The 16,141-nt window shown below is 41.9% G+C and overlaps 1 protein-coding gene across 2 annotated transcripts in view; it reads left to right on the forward strand.

The window, feature by feature from the left end:
* Nucleotides 1-735: 735 nt before the first annotated feature.
* LOC115132472 (nck-associated protein 5-like) overlaps nt 736-16,141 on the forward strand; it is a 39,558-nt gene continuing 24,152 nt past the window's right edge. The window contains exon 1 of one of the 2 annotated variants that reach the window (XM_065020846.1): nt 736-1,916. The gene's annotated coding sequence lies outside the window, so the exon portion shown is untranslated. Of the gene's footprint in view, nt 1,917-9,028; nt 9,192-16,141 lie in introns of those variants that run through there. The other variant, XM_029665157.2, reaches the window with a different exon arrangement.

Here is a 16,141-nt window from a genome sequence, read left to right on the forward strand (position 1 = left end):
TTGCCAACTGCCATATAAAGTCCACAGAAGAAGACTGAAGGAGGAGAGATTACTAGAAACTAACTAGGTTTCCCCTTTAATCTGTCAATTTAATTGTCAGAGTAGGGAACTCGCTTTTTTTGTGACTCAAAAGGGGTCAAAATTCTACAAAGATCCAGAAAATAACAACCCAATGTTTATATTCCAGGACAAATTAGCTAACAACAGCAAGCTAGCTAGCTAAATGTGCATGACCTTTCCTCAAATTAATCTAGTTGGTTCAGACTTCGTTTTGATATTTCAACCTGCGTGTCCTGATTGCGTCTGGTGTGGATGGACAAAATCAACATGCCCAGTCTAGTCAGCATGTAAGAATGTGTTAATAAATTAACCATGACCGTCTCCAGGATTTGCACATGATTTCTCGCTTGATTTCCTGGGATGCCAGACAAAACCCAATATAAAAGTTCAGGCTTTTCTTAAAGGCATGAATACAAACTTAAATGATGGGTCTTTGATACCAAAATAGCTTCTAAAATACTTTGATACTAAAATAACACTTTGCTACACACACCTCCTAGAACAGCGTTAACAAGGCTTACAGTTTGGTTGTACATTCTCACAAAAATCTGCCTTTTACTTTCCCTGCAGCCTATTTAGCTGTATTAATCTACTTTGAGGAATATAAACTTCTTGCAGCACATGTCCTCCCCCCATCTGTTAATTTCCTGTTGGACACCCGACTACATCCAGGTCCTATGTCCATTCTGACGTGTCACACAGCCTTGGCCCTGGAGAACCAGGCGATCAGGGCCATTGCTGAGGTCCCAAAGGAATTCCTGACCGGGGCTGAGCTGGACACGACGACTCGGCTGACATGGAGCTCTGTGAGAGAGATGGTCTATAGAGGACCAGGTGAGATGTCATGTTTAATTCTTGATAATGATTCTGGACCAGTAGCCTTGTGAACCAGCCAGACCTGTCTATAGCTCACTCTTGTTAAATGGAATGGGGAGCGCAAAAATCAGGCTGGTCCTACGTGGCTAGTGGACCAGAGCCCTATATAGGTGTTTGTCTACCATTTTATTATGGTACTCTGCATCAACCCTCTTTAGCTGCAGCACTGTCAAAGCTGTTAAATTATACATTGACATTTTAGTCATTTAGCAGAAGCTCTTGTCCAGAGCGACTTACAGGAGCAATTAGGGTTGGGTTAAATTCGGAAGACACATTTCAGTTGAATGCATTCAATTGTAGAACTGACTAGGTTATCCCCCTTTCCCAAGTAGGGTTAAGTGCCTTGCTGAAGGGCACATCAACAGAATTTTCACCTAGTTGGCTCGGTGATTCGAACCAGGGACCCTACGGTTACTGGCCCAACACTCTTAACTGCTAGGCTACCAGCGCAACAATAATTGTACATTGTAAAAGTAACCGTACTCCATAGAACAGTACATTGCTCTTAGTCATAGTCTTAGTTACTGTACAGTGCATTCAGAACATTTTCAGACACTGAGTTTTTTCCACAGCCTTATTCTAAAATTGATTAAGTAGTTTTTCCCCCCTCAATCTACACTACCTGAATGACAAAGCAAAAACAGATTTTTCTAAATTTGATCTAATGTATAAAATAAATGGAAACATGACATTGACATAAGTATTCATACCCTTTTCTCAGTACTTTGTTGAAGCGTCTTTGGCAGCGATTACAGCCTCGAGTCTTGGGTATGTGGCTACAAGCTTGAGACACCTGTATTTGGGGAGATTCTCCTCTGCAGAATCTCTCAAGTTCTTGTCAGGTTGGATGGGGAGTGTCGCTGTACTGCTATTTTCAGGTCTCTCCAGAGATGTTCGATCGGGTTCAAGTCCGGGCTCTGACTGGGCCACTCAAGGACATTCAGAGACTTGTCCTGAAGCCAGAGTACAGAGCGGCATAGGTAAGATACAGTAGATGGTATCGAGTACAGTATATACATATGAGATGAGTATGTAAACAAAGTGACATAGTTAAAGTGGCTAGTGATACATGTATTACATAAAGATGCAGTAGATGATATAGAGTACAGTATATACATATACATATGAGATGAATAATGTAGGGTATGTAAACATTATATTAGGTAGCATTGTTTAAAGTAGCTAGTGATATATTTTACATCAATTCCCATTATCAAAGTGGCTGGAGTTGAGTCCGTGTGTTGGCAGCAGCCACTCAATGTTAGTGGTGGCTGTTTAACAGTCTGATGGCCTTGAGATAGAAGCTGTTTTTCAGTCTCTCGGTCCCAGCTTTGATGCACCTGTACTGACCTCGCCTTCTGGATGATAGCGGGGTGAACAGGCAGTGGCTCAGGTGGTTGTTGTCCTTGATGATCTCTATGGCCTTCCTGTAACATCGGGTGGTGTAGGTGTCCTGGAGGGCAGGTAGTTTGCCCCCGGTGATGCGTTGTGCAGACCTCACTACCCTCTGGAGAGCCTTATGGTTGTGGGCGGAGCAGTTGCCGTACCAGGCGGTGATACAGCCCGCCAGGATGCTCTCGATTGTGCATCTGTAGAAGTTTGTGAGTGCTTTTGGTGACAAGCTGAATTTTTCCGCCTCCTGAGGTTGAAGAGGCGCAGCTGCGCCTTCTTCACGATGCTGTCTGTGTGGGTGGACCAATTCAGTTTGTCTGTGATGTGTATGCCGAGGAACTTAAAACTGGTCTGCGCATGCTCTGAGGGCGCGGCTGGGGATGCCGTCTGGGCCTGCAGCCTTGCGAGGGTTAACAAGTTCAAATGTTTTACTCACCTCAGCTGCATTGCAGGCCGTGTCAGTGGCACTGTATTGTCCTCAAAGCAGGCAAAAAAGTTATTTAGTCTGCCTGGGAGCAAGACATCCTGGTCCGTGACTGGGCTGTTTTTCTTTTTGTAATCCGTGATTGACTGTAGACCCTGCCACATACCTCTTGTATCTGAGCCGTTGAATTGAGATTCTACTTTGTCTCTATACTGACGCTTAGCTTGTTTGATTGCCTTGCGGAGGGAATAGCTACACTGTTTGTATTCGGTCATGTTTCCGGTCACCTTGCCCTGATTAAAAGCAGTGGTTCGCGCTTTCAGTTTCACGCGAATGCTGCCATCAATCCACGGTTTCTGGTTTGGGAATGTTTTAATCGTTGCTATGGGAACGACATCTTCAACACACGTTCTAATGAACTCGCACACCGAATCAGCGTATTCGTCAATGTTGTTGTCTGACGCAATACGAAACATATCCCAGTCCACGTGATGGAAGCAGTCTTGGAGTGTGGAATCAGATTGGTTGGACCAGAATTGGACAGACCTCAGTGTGGGAGCTTCTTGTTTTAGTTTCTGTCTGTAGGCAGGGATCAACAAAATGGAGTCGTGGTCAGCTTTTCCGATTTTGGAATGAGATGTTCGACGAGCACGTGTCCACATAGTTTTGATCATGTGTACATACCTCAAGTATCTTGTACCTCTGCACATTGATCTGGTACAGATACTCGCTGTATATAGCTCCATTCTTGTATATATTTTTTTCCTCGTTTAGTTACAAAAATAAAATAGTAACTCTGCGTTGTTGGGAAAGGTTCTGTAAGCAAGCATTTCACTGAGTTGTCTACACCAGTTGTATTCGGCACATGTATCAAATTAAATGATTTCATTTATCTGAAAGTTTTACATAGGCAGAATTTTTTATTATTTTTTATACAATAACATATTATAGATTGAAGGCAGGACATGGCAATAGTGGGCTTGGTGCTAAAATTACATTCCAGATTTGAACTATAAGAAAGTCAGTTTGTGTTTTAAGGCCTCTTTTTAAAAGTTCAGATTGGTGGAGCAGCTCTGGTCAGGGAAAGAGTTCCATAGGTGAGGGGCAAGAGATAGGCTCAGTCCCCCGAAGTACATTCCTTGGGATCTTGAAGCAGTGGTGTGTTGGAGTGGCATGTGTGATGTGGCTCATTGATAGAAATTGGTCGCTAAAGTAGGTGGGGCGAAATCCATTCAAGGCTTTAAACACTAGGAGGAGAATTTTAAAGTCAGTCCTATAGTTGACCGGTAGCCAGTGAAGTTTGGCAAGGATGTGGGTGTTGTGGACTTTTCTAGAGAAGCCTCTGAAGTGATTTGGCTGGAAGGCCCCCGAACAGTGTTGTCAATTCGGGAGACGATCAATGTGTGGATGATTTTCTCTGCATCTGGCTGCGAAAGCGATGGTTTGAGCTGGGCGATGCTTCTTAGATGGAATTTTTTTTTTTTGCAGATATGTTTTATATGGGCATCAAAGGACAGCGAAGGATCAAACTTTACTCCCGGGTTTAAGAAGACAGAAGGATTGCTTGACCATCAGTTTTAGTGCAGATGTTTTCAGCACTGGTGACATGCTTGGGTGTCCCAATAAGCACTGGTGACCTGCTTGGGTGTCCCAATAAGCCTAGCCTCTGTCTTGTTGCAGTTCAGCTAGAGGAAGTTCTTTCATTCATGCCCTGATGTCATCTAGGCAGCTGCTAGGGCTGAGATGGTGTCCTGATTTGTGTTAATATATAATTGTGTATCGTCAGCGTAGCTGTGGAAGTTGATGTTATTCACTCAGTATACCAAACATTAGGAACACCTTCCTAATATTGAGTTGCACCATCACCCCTTTGACCTCAGAACAGCCTCAGTTTGTCAGGGCATGGGCTCTACAAGGTGTCGAAAGCATTCCACAGGCATTGTTGACTCCAATGCTTTCAACAGTTTTATCAAATTGGCTGGATGCCCTTTGGGTGGTGGACCATTCTTGATTCACACTGTTGAGTGTGAAAAACCCACCAGCGTTGCAGTTCTTGACACAAACTGGTGCGCCTGGTACCTACTACCATACCCCGTTCAAAGGCTCTTACATCTTTTGTTTTGCACATTCGCCCTCAATGGCACACACACAATCCATGCCTTAATGATTAAAAATCCTTCTTTAACCGGTCTCCTCCCCTTCATTTACACTGATTTGAAGTGGATTTAACAAGTGACATCAATAACGGATCATAGCTTTCACCTGGTCAGTCTGTCATGGAAAGAGCAGGTGATCTTAATGTTTTGTATACTCAGTGAAGTCTCTAAGGATTTCGCTGAGAGGGAGCATGTAGATTAGGAACAGAATAGGCCCCAAAACGGACCCCTGTGGGACACCACGTGTGACTGTAGACTCCTCCGATCTGGATTTCCAATCGTGATTTACTGCTTCCTATTGGAGAGGTAGGTGGAGAACCAGTTCAGAGCAGTTCCGGAGACTGCAATGTGCTCTCTGAGACACCGCAGGAGGATGTCTTGGGCAAAGGTGTCAAAAGTAGAACAGATCTAAGAGGATGAGGAGGAGGCTAAGTGACCCAGAATCTGCAGCCATCAGTAGGTTGTTGCTAACTTTCACCTGAGCTGTTTTGGTGCTGTGCAAGGGCCAGAAGCGAGACTGGAAAAATGTGTACAGCTGATTGGAAGACCGATGGAATTGAAGCTGGTTTGCAGCCACGTTCTCCAACACTTTTGATAGAAAGGGGGAGGATGGAGCTGTAGTTGGATAGGATGTTTTGAAGAGTGATTGCATTGGTACCTCACCGGTCAGCAGGGACTTGTTGATGAGGGTGGTGACAAACTGAAGTTGGCTAGATGAGCAGGTTTTGTGTAGGGATAGGGTCAAGGGAGCAAGTGATTGACTGTAGTGGTGGATGGAACTTTGTGAAGTTGCTGAGGGGAGGGGCAGTCTGGGTTGGGGGTTCAGGACAGAGTGGGTGCAGGTCGACTTAGAGGAAAGGCACTCAAGGCTGAAGCAAGGCACTCGACTGAAAATCAGCAGCATATTGTGGGTTTAAAATGAAGCCGTCTCTGTATATAACAGCAAGGCCTTGGCTGCTCGCCTTTTCAATGTATTTACAGTGCATTCAGTAAGTATTCAGACCCATTGACTTTTTCCACATTTTGTTACATTACAGCCTTATTCTAAAATGGATTAAATAAATGTTTTTCCTCATCAATCTACACACAATACCCTATAATGACGAAGCAAATACAGTTTTTTTTTTATGTTTGCAAATGAGAGTTGTCTGGTGCATTCTATTTCCATTGATTATCCTTGATGTTTACTTTATTGGAGTCCACCTTTGGTAAATTTAATTTGGACATGATTGGAAAGGCACACAACTGTCTATAAGGTCCCACAATTGTCAGAGCAAAAACCAAGCCGTAATGTCAATGGAATTGTCCATAGAGCTCCGAGACAGAATTGTGTTGAGGCACATATCTGGGGAAGGGTACCAAAACATTTCTGCAACATTAAAGGTCCCCAAGAACAGTGGCCGCCATCATTCTTAAATGGAAGAAAGACACAACTTCCTAGAGCTGGCCGCCCGGCCAAACTGAGCAATCGGGGGAGAATGTCCTTGGTTAGAGATTTGACCAAGAAACTGATGGTCACTCCGACAGAGCTCCAGAGTTCTTCTGGGGAGATGGGAGACCCTTCCAGAAGGACAACCATCTCTACAGCACTCCACCAATCAGGCCTTTATGGTAGAGTGGCCAGACAGAACCCACTCCCTAGTAGAAGGCACATGAAAGCATGCTTAGAGTTTGCCAAAAGGCACCTAAACTACTCAGACCTTGAGAAACAAGAATCTCTGGCCTGATGAAACCAAGATTGAACTCTTTGGCTTGAGCCCGGACTTGAACCCGAATATCTCTGGAGAGACCTGAAAATAGCTGTGCAGCGACACTCCCTAGCCAACCTCACAGAGCGAGAGGATCTGCAGAGAAGAATGGGAGAAACTCCCCAAATACAGGTGTGCCAAGCTTGTGGAATCGAGGCTGTAATCGCTAAAGGTTCTGAATACTTATGAAACTGAAATATCACATTTAATTAATTTTTTAATACATTTGAAACATTTCTAAAAACCTGTTTTTGCTTTATCATTATGGGGTATTTTGTGTAGATTGAGGGGGGAAAAACAATTTCATCCATTTTAGAATAAGGCTGTAACATAACATTTGGAAAAAGTCAAGGGGTCTGAATACTTTCGGAATATGTATATCCAGGCGGCGCTGCCTCATTTTGATGGTAAAGGTCCCCTCTTTGAGCCATGTTTCAGATCATGTCAGTCATTGTCTGAGAAACTCATACAAAAGAGGACTTGTTAAGTATTGGATATTGTAGATTGCAAAACTTGTGGAGGCATTGATGGAAACTTACATTACATTTAGGTTGATCCACTGTGCTCTGTATGGACTGTATTGGCTTGGAGTGGGTGAAGTCATTTGCCTGAGGGTCAGTCTGCAGAAATGGCTGGTGTCCTTTATCGTCCAAGTCCGGTGGGCATGTTGTACTGCACTCATTACGAGTGCACACATTAGACGTTGGTTTGTTAATTAGTCTTCTACCACCTCGCCGTCTACATGTTTTCCATAGGAGCTTGTATTGAAAGAGGCTGTTTTTGAGCTCCTTACATAGGGTTGGTTTTAATCTGTGCAAGACTTCTAAGGAATCCTTCTGTATAATGAATGAAGGTTGCTGCCATTTCTGAATGTTTTGGTCCTGCCTTTGGACTCGTACATGGTAGATGAGATGAGGATCAAGGAAGATTTAGCTAGGCTGACATTGGAAATCAGACATTTTGCTAGTTGATTGGTGAGGTTGGAGAAGTAGCCACATATGCTAACTCTTAATGTTAATGATCAAAATAAAAACGATTCCTATGATCTTGATAAGCTATCAAAAAACCAAAAGGTTGATTTAAAAACAATGTGCATAAAAAAGTTAATAATTTGAAAGAGTAAACTACTACGGCTGCCTCTAGGCACCATGGCAGCCATATCCCAGATGGGTTGGAAGGTTATTTATATAGGAGCAGTGCTCAGTGACATCACTTTCTGAGGCAGGGGCAACCCCTTAAAGCTGCAATATGTAACTTTTTGGTTAACCTGAGCAAATTTACAAAGAAGTGTGAGTTTTAAAAGTGGTAGATCTGTTCTATGTGCGCTATTTCTATGTTTCCCGTTCTTAAGTTTCCTTTTTGTGTCTTTTACTTTTGGTTTTGAACACGAGCTTCAAACAACTGAAAATACAATATTTTTGTTTATGAAGAAGATAGAGGTTCAGATGGTACAATGATTCTCTACTCTATACTTGCTTGTTTTTTCACAAACTAAGGTAAACTATTTGAATTTTTGCAACCAGGAAATGGCAGAGCGATTTCTGCACAGTGCACCTTTAAAACGGGAAGTGATGTCACTGTGCACTGCCTCTAATATAAAGGACCTTCCACGCCCACCTGGGATGTGGATGCTTGATGAAGACCTCAGGGTTGAAACGTTGTCAATTAAAATCTCATGAACAGCAGTGTGCAGCGTTTTCCTTTCATTTGTCATGAGTTCACCTGTAACTCCAGCAACTGCAAAGAAGTTCCTGGATGTACATAAGCTCTTCAGATTTTCTGTTTTGTGTGTGCAACCCATTTACATTTGTACCGCACTTAGGCTGCATTTACACAGGCAATTCTGATATTTTTCCCCTAATTGGTCTTTTGACCAATTACAATAGGCTCTGAAAAAAAGCTTTTGTGAAAAGATCTGATGTGATTGGTCTAAGACCAATTAGTGGGAAAAAAAGATCAGAAATGGGCTGTCTGTCTAAATGCAGCCTTAATGTACTTTCTGAAAATGCCTGCATCTTGATTTGCCTTTTTCAATTAAAAGATATTATTCTCCAAAGCATCATCAGTGGAACTTTTGAGACGACAAAGTGACATTAAAAAGTCGTACTTGGCAACATGGAACAATTTGATGACATCACTTTCCCTTACCCAGTCCGAGAAGTCAAACGCTGCAAACAAGCGGAGGCAACCTGGGGTGTATTCATTACCTCTTGCAATGGAAACAGTTTGCCTTTTAAGAACCGAACGAAACGGGGAGGAGCCTACCTGAATTTGTGCAATTGAAACTCTCGTTTTTGTTAACCATTTCCGTTTGGGGTAAACAGTTTCTGTTGGAAAACGTTTTGCAACAGAATCTGCGTAATGAATACACCCATGCAGACGAAGCGATAAAACGGCCCAAGACAAGACAGGGGTGGTCTCTCAATACACCGCCTTATATAAAGGTTATTGTATAACGTAGCCATTGAGTATATTTGGGCCAATACATTACTGAATGGTCAGTTTTCAGCAGGACCCACCAAAACTACAATTGAGGTGAGTTTGATTTCAATGTATCGATTCGACTCGCGCGTGTGTTGTCGCACCAATGTGACAAGCGAAATAGGTAAAATAGGCAGTCGTGTTATTGATGTAATGACATTTGTCTAAATGTCGACAGATTTGTTTTAGCTTAGAGAAAAATAAAACGAAGCGAGTGCAAGTGAGATCAAGTCACATTTGAATGAATTGATTTTGCAATTCAGTTTGGGATAGCATTTCACCTTTGGGTTAACACACCACCTTGACTATGGGGAACCCCTAGATTTCAGTTCAGTATGGAATCTAGGCCATTAGACTTAAGCATTGTTACCAAAATGTGCTCACTTACACCATGAACAGCAGTGACTAATTCAAGTGTAATGGGTGGTAGAAGCACTCCCTCACCCTGGCTCTAATTGTTTACAGATGTTTTTGCATGCCTTTTGTGTCACATACACTACCGTTCAAAAGTTTGGGGTCACTTAGAAATGTCCTTGTTTTTGAAAGAAACAACATTTATCAGAAATACAGTGTAGACATTGGTAATGTTGTGAATGACTATTGTAGCTGGAAACGGCTGATTTTTAATGTAATATCTACATAGTCATACAGAGGACTCTTTTGCTCCAATGGCATGTTAGCTAATCCAAGTATATAATTTATAAAAGGCTAATTGATAATTAGAAAACCTGATTTAAATCAGCAATAAAACTGCCCTTTATACTAGTTGAGTATCTGGAGCATCAGCATTTGTGGGTTTGATTACAGGCTCAACATGGCCAGAAGCAGATCCTAATGAAACTATTCTTGTTCTGAGAAATGAAGGCTATTCCATGCAAGAAATTGCCAAGAAACTGAAGATCTTGTACAACGCTGTGTACTACCTTCACAGAGCAGCACAAACTGTCCCTAACCAGAATAGAAAGAGGAGTAGGAGGCCCTGGTGCAGAACTGAGCAAGAGGACAAGTACATTAGTGTCTAGTTTGAGAAACGGATGCCTCACAAGTCCTCAACTAGGAGCTTCATTAAATAGTATCCTCAAAACACCAGTCTGAACGTCAACAGTGAAGCGGCAACTCCAGGATGCTGGCATTCTAGGCAGAGTTGCAATGAAAAAGCCAAATCTCAGACTGGCCAATAAAAATAAAAGATTAAGATGGGGGAAAAAGAACAGACACTGGACAGAGGAACTCTGCCTAGTAGGCCAGCATCTCACAGTTGCCTCTTCACTGTTGACGTTGAGACTGGTGTTTTGCGGATGCTATTTAATGAAGCTGCAAGTTGAGGACTTGTGAGGCATCTGTTTCTCAACCTAGATACTCTAATGTACTTGTCCTCTTGCTCAGTTGTGCACTGGGGCCTCCCACTCCTCTTTATATTCTGGTTAGAGACAGTTTGCTCTGTTCTGTGAAGGGAGTAGTACACATTTATTACTGGCCATTTTGAGCCTGTAATCAAACTCACGAATTCTGATGCTCCAGATACTCAAATAGTCCAAAGAAGTCCAGTTGTATTGCTTCTTTAATCAGGACGACAGTTTTCAGCTGTGCTAACATAATTGCAAAAGGGTTTTCTAATGATCAATTAACCTTTTTAAAATTATAAACTTGGATTAGCTAAAACAACGTGCCATTGGAACACAGGAGTGATGGTTGCTGATAATGGGCCTCTGTACACCTATGTTGATATTCAATTAAAAATCAGCCATTTCCAGCTACATTGTTAATGTTGTAAATTACTAACGTCTACACTGAATTTCTGATCAATTTGATGTTATTTTAATTGACAAAAAAAATGTGCTTTTCTTTCAAAAACAAGGACATTTCTAAGTGACCCCAAACTTTTGAACAGTAGTGTATGCCTGTGAGACACAGTTGCTATATGTCATCATGTTATAAGATTGGGATTGTTGCATATATTTTTGAACGATTTACAAGCTTAAAACATGATGAATATTGGATCCATTGAGATAAACTGAATTATATACTTCCCTTAATTGCAACAAGACTGTCTTTAAAATATGCAAATCATGTTACATCTGACATAGTAGCACATGATCAAAATATGTGTTTATTTGGCCATTGATCATCAAGCTTCCATGTATCCATTGTGTTCTGAGTCTGACAGAATCATGCTGACATTTGAACATCATTACGATATCCAAATACTCACAGAAGACATCAGCCATAACATTTTAGACCAAGACTAGATGTAGACTTAGTGTTTGACTATTCCTTGGGCTCCTACTCATGGAATAGGCCTAATTTCATACTTTTTTAAATGTAACATTTATTTTGAATTTTTAGATTAGAACCTCTGTAAAGTCAAGGTAATTAATTCCCTAGCGGTCACTATGTTGTTCCTGGTTGTGTTGACTGCTCTAGTGTAGTTAACCCAATTCAGCTTGTCAACCATACATATCGGGTTCGCTAAATTAGGGTTGGAGTAAAAATCTACAGGACGGTAGCTCTCCAGGAACAGGGTTGGAGAGCCCTGAATTAGACTATTGATAACAGTTACATCTGCACAGGGCTCCATTCAGACACGCTTCTACAGTGCTGTTATTGAATGCCTTCCACAGATAGGTCACATTGTCACCAGGCCATAGGAGGCCTACCTTTCTTAAACCTGCTGCTTCCCCTCTGCATATGCCTCATCAGCATCCTTTGAAGATGTGCTGGGCAGGGCTACCCCTCTCTAGCCTTGCTGACGCGACCCATGTGACTTTGAGTTGGGTGTCAGCCAGACTAACCCCACTCCCGTCTCGTCTTATCAGTTTTTCCTCTAATTCCCTCTGCACCCCTGCCGTCTGCTGCATGCAGGTAGTTACCATGGTTATGCAGCCGCACCAGCCGAGGCGCTTCTGGAGCTGCATCACATAGGCATGTACAAATATTCATAAATTACCCTGTGTAGCTGGAATGATATGACCGAGCTCAAAGCAGGAGGCAGGACCAAGGTCTCCCCGAGACATCACTACTGTTTCCAAACACACTGCAGAAATTTGGATGAAAGAACATTTCCCTCATCTACATTGTTTTACCCAGCAGCCTTTTTGTTTCTCCTTTTCTTAAAAAAACCACAAACCACAGAATCAGAAGAGTTGGTGCCTGTGTCAGTCAACTGGAATGTTAAAGGCAGAACATTATTTATGGGTCATTAAGAACCGCTTAAACTATTCCCCTGGTATTTGTCTACTAATATAAACTGTATCAAATCATTTGCTTGGTAGAAAATAACAATAGCCATTTGGGCTTAGATATAGGCCTATACTGCAACAATTCATTCATCTGTGAGTGTTCCTCAAAGTGTAAAGGACTAAAACTCGTTCAAAATCCACCCTAAAATGGAATCTGCGGTCACACAAACATTGCAGTTGGTTAAAACACCTCCACAAAGCAGCTGTAACAAACATCTAATTCATCGCGTCAACCAGGATATATGGCTTGCGATGTAGTGTCTTTAATCAATTCAAGCAAGCCAGGTCAATGGCACACATCCGGTTTGGCCAATGACATGTTAAATGGTTGGTCGTGATTGTGAAAACAACCTGATCTGAAAGAACATGAAGTGACAGAAATAAAAAAAAATTGGTTCATTCACTCATGGATTGCCATCCAAAATAGTGCTCCTTTGTGCTTAAAATGGTGCATTTTTAGGGTACTGCCCTTTAAAAAAAAAATCAATACATCACTCCTACCAGCGGCTTAGTAAAAATCAGTACCTCACTCCTACAAGCGGCTTAGTAAAATATCAGTACATCACTCCTCCAAGCGGCTTAGTAAAATATCAGTACATCACTCCTACAAGCGGCTTAGTAAAATATCAGTACATCACTCCTACAAGCGGCTTAGTAAAAAATCAGTACTTTACTCCTACAAGCGGCTTAGTAAAAAATCAGTACTTCACTCCTACAAGCGGCTTAGTAAGCTTAGGATATGCCTTGTTGCTGGTATGTTTAAAATTCAGGCTCTCCTACTTAAAACCGCTACCATCAATCTAATTTCTCAATGCACTAGAAACACATGAAGATACTTGGACATACCATGAACATTATATATAGCTAGCTACCCTCTGGCATCTGTATGATCAATTGTTTTGATAAAGAGATGGCTCTTGGTCATCTCAGACAGTCAAAATAAAAGATGTATGGAGTTTCCAACCATATAGTAACCTCTTTGTAATGTCAATGGGCTTCAATTATATATATTTTATTCTATGAATAAATCTTTCTGGGTCTGGCCAGACATGAGAACAAAGGATGTGGATGTTGGGATGTGAGAACATGCTTGGCTTCAGCTGAGCTGGTTCTGTGGGCGTCTGTACTGAATGACACGGCCTGCGTCTCAAACGACACCCTATTCTCAACATAGTGTATTACTTTTGACTAGAGCCCTATTGGCTCTAGTCTAAAGTAGTGCACTATATAGGGAATAGAGTGCCGTGTAGGACGTGCCCACGATGCCTGGTGTCCAGATGTTAGCGGCTGGCTGTGAGCCTGCCCAGATGTTAATGGTCCCTGCACCTCTCTGGCCCTGAGAACCACCCTGCTCTTCTATAGCCAGGACCACAATCAGTAGGCAAACATTGTGGAACATTGCAGGGGTCCGGGGTTGTGTCCAGTAGGTACAACACAGAAACAAAAATGTTTTGAGCTGGTGAAACAGTGAGTTATTACCTGAATTTGTTCAGTAAGGAAGGCTGCACTCTTAGAAAAAAGGTTCTGGATAGAACCAAAGGGTTCATTGATCAGAACCTCAGAGTTGCTATATAGAACCTTAAGGGTGCAATATACACTGAGTATACAAAACATTAAGTACATGACAGACTGGCCAGGTGAAAGTTATGATCCTTTTTTGATGTCACTTGTTAAATCCACTTCAGTCTGTGTAGAAGAAGGGGAGGAGACCGGTTAAAGAAGGATTTTTAAACCTTGAGACAATTGAGACATTTATTATGTTTGTGTGCCATTCAGAGGGTAAATGGGCAAGACAAAATATATGTGGCTTTGAACGGGGTATGGTAGTACAGTAGGTGCCAGGCGGACTGGTTTGTCAAGAACTGCAATGCTGCTGGGTTTTTCATGCTTAACAGTTTCCTGTGTGTATCAAGAATGGTCCACCACCCAAAGGACATACAGCCAACTTGAACAACTGTGGGAAGCATTGGAGTCAACATGGGCCAGCATCCCTGTGGAATGTTTTCGGGGACAGACACACACCTTAACTCAAAGTCTAATTTAAAACCCTAATCCCCATTGACAGCAGTGAGGTTCACTTTGCAAACCAACCAACCACTCAACGAGGAAGAAGAATGTCCATCTGACTGACACAATCTGTCAATGTATAGCTGAATTTCTTTATTGTGTTAGGGATATATTGATTTGAAGGTTGGATGCAGTGTATTTTTGTGCCTTTTTAGTCATACAGGTCCAGGGCAGGTAGAACCTTGAGGATTTTCTATTTTTATGGAGAAAGCCAGTCTTATAGAATGGACTTGGTTTTCATAGGGTAGCCTAGTGGTTAGAGCGTTGGATTAGTAACCGGAAGGTTGCAAGTTCAAATCCCCGAGCTGAGAAGGTACAAATCTGTCGTTCTGCCCCTGAACAGGCAGTTAACCCACTGTTCCTAGGCCGTCATTGAAAATAAGAATTTGTTCTTAACTGACTTGCCTAGTAAAATAAAGGTAAAATAAATAAATAAAATACTGTTTGCGTTGTGTTTAAGTCAAATGTCCTGCTATGTCTTCGCACATCTGTAAGGTGCCACGTTGAACAGTGCTCCGTGGTGGCCGGGTCTGTCAGCATGTCACACCGGTTGTTACTAAGAGGACTCCAGTTGTCATTGTACTATTTGCAGCTGTATAAAACCTGTCTGTAAAAAATAGGCAAGACATGTTATAAAATGACTTGAGTTTAATGTTTCGTGAAATGTAAGAAGAACAATACATTAAATTTTTATTGAACATTAATCAAATATTTTTTACCTGGAAGAAATGTATTGTTATTCTGGCTACGGAATAATGTTTTTCTGTGGTGGATCTGGTCTTTTTATGCATTTTAAAGGAATGTCTTTGTATACACCACATGAATAGTTAAAATCAGCAATGCAGAAGCTATAGTACATGCCGGGGATGTCTCTGGAATGGATAGTACGATTTGAGACTTCATGGTCTTAGTAAAGGATTCGCTGAAGCTTCATGCAAATTACCATAGAGGCCACCATTCCCCTTTTATAGCCCCAGCTGTGGACCCACCCTACCCATCTCCCAGTAGAGTGTGTGTGTGTGCATGCACGTGTGTGTGTGTGTGTCTCCCAGCAGAGCACAGAAGCAGCCAGTGTCACATTTCTTATAGGTGGATTAGCTCCACCTCCCATGAAGCTGAGCCTATTACAGGCCATTAAACTGTCTGCCTCTCAATAGGGTTTTTTACCTCAGGAGTCTAATTTAAAACCCGAATCCCCTTTGACAGCAACGAGGCTCGCTTTGCAAACCAACCAACTGCTCAACGAGGAAGAAGAATGTGTCAGTCAGATGGACAACCTGTCAATGTATAGCTGAATTTCTTTATTGTGTTAGGGATATATTGATTTGAAGGTTGGATGCAGTGTATTTTTGTGCCTTTTTAGTCATACAGGTTCAGGGCAGGTAGAACCTTGAGGATTTTGTATTTTTATAGAGAAAGCCAGTCTTATAGAATGAACTTGGTTTTCATACTGTTTGCATTGTGCTTAAGTCAAATGTCCTGCTATGTCTTCGCACATCTGTAAGGTGCCACGTTGAACAGTGCTCCGTGGTGGCCGGGTCTGTCAGCATGTCACTAGTGACTCAATCTGAATGTCACAATGTACTGTTACTGCAGTTTACCAGTAACCACTGATAAATAAAACTATGTTAAGAAATGTGAGATTTTTAGCTACCAGTATTCTGATTTTACTCTACCTCGATCATAAATCCATTACCT

The sequence above is a fragment of the Oncorhynchus nerka genome, linkage group LG7, assembly GCF_034236695.1.
Source record: "Oncorhynchus nerka isolate Pitt River linkage group LG7, Oner_Uvic_2.0, whole genome shotgun sequence".
NCBI classification, from domain to species: Eukaryota; Metazoa; Chordata; class Actinopteri; order Salmoniformes; family Salmonidae; genus Oncorhynchus; species Oncorhynchus nerka.